Source organism: Adiantum capillus-veneris, chromosome 7 (assembly GCF_014529385.1).
Source record: "Adiantum capillus-veneris isolate H3 chromosome 7, ASM1452938v2, whole genome shotgun sequence".
NCBI lineage: Eukaryota > Viridiplantae > Streptophyta > Polypodiopsida > Polypodiales > Pteridaceae > Adiantum > Adiantum capillus-veneris.
The window spans coordinates 30,163,900-30,169,049 of NC_140937.1; the positions used below are offsets into that span (position 1 = coordinate 30,163,900).

General features: G+C 41.1%; 1 pseudogene; it reads right to left on the reverse strand.

Annotated features, from left to right (window-relative positions):
* Positions 1–203: 203 nt before the first annotated feature.
* On the reverse strand, positions 204–3,480 carry LOC147453629 (uncharacterized; annotated as a pseudogene).
* Positions 3,481–5,150: the final 1,670 nt, after the last annotated feature.

The following is a 5,150-nucleotide window of genomic DNA, read 5'->3' on the forward strand; positions in this document are numbered from 1 at the left end:
TATGCAAAGTGATTTGTAGGACAAAGTGGCTGAGTATAATAATGCTCTGATGAATCAAGCAATATCCTTGGATGAAGCATAAGAAGACAAGGAAGAAGAAGATAAGGACGAAGGAGCTGATAAGGAGGAGGATGACCAAGAAGAAGGGCATACAAATGATGATGATGATGCCCCACCGCCATCTCCACCTCCAGGACCTGGTACTAGTGGCGAAGGGCCAACTGAAGGAGGTCAGTCACAGCCAGACCAGCCAGACCAGAATGAAGGCTAGAGTGAAGGACAGAAGTCGGGCGGTCAGCAGTCTGAAGAACAGCAGCCCAGTCACACTGGGAATCAGCGAGTTAATCAGTCCCAGCTCAGTAGGGAGGCTGAAGGGAAAAGCAAAGTGTAGGATGAGGGACCAGCTGATGATCATCATCATTCCTTACAGCTTATTACCCTGAACATGCAATTGTGACATCAGCAGGTTTGAATAATTAGATATTGGGGCTAGGGAAATGGTGGAGCATTGAAAATCAGCGGCTTTTCATGATCAAGAAACTTGCCGTTTACCTGCGCAGCCCAGCACAATCCAGCTGCTGGAAAGGGTTCCTGAATGGATAATCACTGCTGAAGAGAGAGTGATCAACCCACAGTTGCAAAGATAGTCTACTGCAGATTTTCGCTCTCTCTCTCTTGAATTCGAACTTATGCTGGGAAACAAACCAACTTACAAATGTATGAAGGATGTTAGGGAACAAATAAAGGAGGTTTTGATGCAGATGCAAATTGCCAGAGGAGTCTTGGATCAGAGAGTAAGGGTCATTCTTGAGGATCAGACAACCACTAGTAAAGGACCTCAGACTAGAATGTCACTCGGGGCACAGGCAACTGCTCTCCGCCAATTGTTCCAGCTAGTGAGAACCACCAAAAAGATGATGCAGCAAGAGAACCAGGCATGCACTTTCTCTTTCAATAGAAATGTTGAATTCTTTCACTGTCAAATGGAGTGAATTTATGGCATATGATGACAATGGTACAGATAACATGAAATTTCGTACCTTTTTAAGATGAATACATAATATTGGATAATGAAGTGAAAAGATAATGATCTGGCTTATTTGAGCATAGAGTCGACGTTATGAGTAAGGTTTTTTCTTTTAAATCTTAGTAAAAAAACAGGATGCTAATAGTTTTTATGGAATTGCTCTTTTTGACTCATTAAAAGGCGATGAATGTATGTCACCATTGATGAAAATTCTCAGTGTTCTTATCGGGATTGTAGCTGGTTTGGATGGCTTGTAATCTCTCCTCCTTAGTGGATACTTGGTAATGGTTGTTCTTGGTGCAAAAACTATAATGAACAACTGTAGTTTCCAATTTACAGTTAATAGGCCCATCAGATTAAACACTTTTATATGATACTACACTTTGGGTTTTTGTTTAAATTAAATCCTAGGATCGGTTGTGAATACATAACATGTGGACATGTAGTAAACTGGTATGTTAAATGATTTTTTGTCTTTTTGAAATAGAAACAAGATGCTACCAGAATTTCTTCAAGATGGTTATACAAGCTAATAACATGCACCTTATCGGTAGTTTGGATACATTACACACATAATTGTCAACAAATACGTAAAACCTCCTGTGAAGGATCTCATGGCGAGATGGCATGAGCTGAGTTTTTGAAAAATTAATCAAATTACAGGGGAGATGCTGCCCAATTTTTCATTAAGTGGTCTACAATAATTGTTAACCCAAAAATACATAAGTCATTTGTTTGGGAAAACTCAGTGACTACTGGGATACATATGACTCTACACTTAGAGGTTATCTTACCTTAAAGTTGAACTAGAACCTATCTCTAAGAATTCTTAATTTCTTTCAAGGTAATTTTGTGATTCTTGAAAGCCATATTGAGAGTTTAGAGATTGTATTGCTGGTTGTGGGATGACCTGGTTTTCTTTGAGGCCATACATATTTGGGGGGAAAAATAGTCGGCAACAAACGGAAAAAAGAAAAAAAGTGTTATATAGTCATTCGTTATGTCATTCCCGCAACAAAAAAAGATCCTCGGTTTTTGGATTAGCATGGGATACATTTTCTCCATTTCAGTAGATGGATGACGTGCATTACTAACCTTTCTTCTGATTACATGGTATGTTACAGGTTTTTTAGAAAGATGGGTCAATATATATAAATACACAAAAGTTAGCTGATTGCTAATAAGCTTTTTTCTATTCATACTCTACAAGTTAGCTGATTGCTAATAGCATTTGGTTTACTGTGAGGGTCTACAATCTCATGTGAGGGACTCATAAAAGCGGTAGACGACTGGTTTTCTTCAGCATAAGAAACAAGTACAAGTGAAATATTAATGATCTTTCGAAAGACTTTGGATTGTATCTGTTCAGATTTAAAACTCTTAACTATGTAATGAATCATGAATTTCAACTAACCTAGTATTGTTTTTTGGTTGGGGACTTGCTACCGATCAAGAAAATGCATCTTCAATGGCACACATAGTTTTTGTTGCAAGTGTTTGAGCAAAAATGATAGCATCTATTTTGATTTCCTTGGAGCTCACAAATCTGCAAGAAAACACACAAGGATACACTAAGTGCTAGTTGAAATTATTGTGTACATAAAAAAGGTGTAGTTGAGTGGAGTCTTGTGGTGTACCTTACTAGCTCTCCTAATTTGAAAATAGAGTCCTTGACTTTCTTGTCCCGACATATACACATACTCACCGGCAGAATGAACTACAATGTAAATCAGGAAAAGGGAAAATGAGTCATAGTAATACACACAAAATATAGATAGAATAGGGAATATGAAGATTACCTGAAGTATCTTGTGCCAATCATGGGACTTCAAACCATACAATTGAATGCTTATACCCTTCTTCACTTTTGTGAAAGCTCACTTTAGCGACCTCATGTATCCTGTTGGTGTGCGAATAGAGGAAATGGTACCCTTCACCTTGTCTAGTTCTTCTTTGGCTAGCATCCATGGTGCTTTAGGAAGCACGATCTTTCCATTTGGGGCATGCTGTGGAGTAGCAAAGGCAGGGAGACGTTTTAAAAGCCTCAGATCCTCCCTTGCACCCAAAGAGTCCTTCTTGCCAATAATATGGTCCCATAGTGTTTGGGCTACATTCTTGAATATGTGCATGGGATTCAAGAGGTGTTGTATTTTTAAGTCCTTCCAATATGGAAGCCTTAAAAATATGGAAAACCTTGACATACCTTTTGGTGAAGGACACGGAGCCGGATTCTTGTTGTGGTGTTCTTCCCAAATGGTTGCCCAATCTTCCATTCTGAGACTTAGAGGAGTCTTCCCATTTGTCGGAGCCTTGTGCTTGTTATGCCCTTGGGGTAAGAAACAATGTTTGTCTGGATAAATTACCTTGTGCAAGGAATCGGACCTCTCCGTCACCAAGGATGGCCCACAAGTAGGACATGCATTGTGCCCCGATGTGGACAACCCTGGATACATATCATATCGTTAGAGAGATGAGTGAACTAAAGGAAGATACGGAAAGAGGGAAAGAGAGATAGAGGAAAGGGGATTACCAGAAATCTCTCCAAGCCTAGGATAGTCGTGCATAGTCCACATAAGGTTCCCCTCACAATGGCCTCTCTCCCCCCTTTGCAAGTGAGACATCGAAAACAGGAATGCCTCTCCATAACTCTTCCAACTCCTTGATGAGGGGATAGAGGTAAATGTCAATACTTGACACTTTGTACTTCCCGGGAACAAGCAAGGAAAGAAGTATATTGCCCTTCTTGGTTGTCTTCCATGGTGGAATATTGTAGTTGACGATCACCACATGCCAAGTGCTGTGTGAAGTAGACCTAGTGCCGAAGAGGTTGACACCATCACTTGCTAACCCAAGCCTCAAGTTTCAAGGCTGCAACTCAAACTCTGGCCATTGAGTTTCGATGTGCCTCCATGCAGGTGAATCAGCAGGGACATGCATCATTCCATCATTTGAGTGATGGTTCACTTGCCATGCAAGAAGCTCCACGGTAGGCCTGCTATTAAACATGTGTTGGGTGCAAGGAATTAATGGAAAATGTCTCAATACCTTGCGGGGTAGGTGTACCCCGCTCACTCCTGTCTTGTATCGTGCCTCCTCGCATACGGTACATGAGGTACCATGTGCATGCTCATTGGCGTATAGCATGCAATCGTTGACGCAGGCATGGATGCACTCATACTCCATTCCAATTGCAGTGACATACAATCTAGCTCGTCGACGATCTGGAGGCATGTGGTGATCTTCTGGCAACATTTTACCCATCAAACTACAACAAACATGCATATTAGTATAATTCGTAGAAGACGACATCATAAAGAGAGAGGGAGAGAGTATATAAAAGCCACATTCCATACTTACAGAAGTAGTGCATCGGCACTTGCATTACTCCAACCAAATTTTTCTTACAAGTTGAGGACTTCCAACGATGCTCCGATCACCAAGTATCGTGCACCATCATAAAGAGGTGTTCAGGAACTCGTCATCAATCTATCCTCCGTTTCGGTAACCCATTTAGTGCAAGGCTGACAATCCTCCTTGCACATGTCACGCTCATGAGCTAGTAACTCATCACACATGTCGAAAATGTCCTCATCCTCTTCCTCAAAGTGCGACAAAGACGCCATAGGAGCTACCGACGTAGAGCCAATGGAAGGATCACCATGTGGTGCACCCAAATTGCCTAGTCTCTCTTGCCTCTGTCGTTTGGCCTTGTGCGCCGGGGCACCACCACTGAACATAGACCAATGGGGCACCTCCTCAAGGGACGGGGAGTTGCGCTATCATTAGGAAAGAAATAGACTCATTTTCGGGCCTTTTAGATCTAGTGAGAGAATGCTCCTTAGCCAACAGGAAGAAGGCTAACGTTACGTTGAAATAACCTTTTTTCTCATTTTGGAAATGTCCATGAAAACCATTTTGGTGAAATTGTCACTATCATAAGAAAAGTAAGGCGCTTGATAATGACATCTTGCATAAGCGCCGAACGCCTTTTTATGACCCGCTGTTGCTATCCTATAAAGTGAAGTACTTGTACTTGTGCATCTCACACAAGTATTAATCACCTTCTTATGAAGTACTCGCAATTTAAATTCGTACTTGATAGTGATTGATAGGTACTATTTAA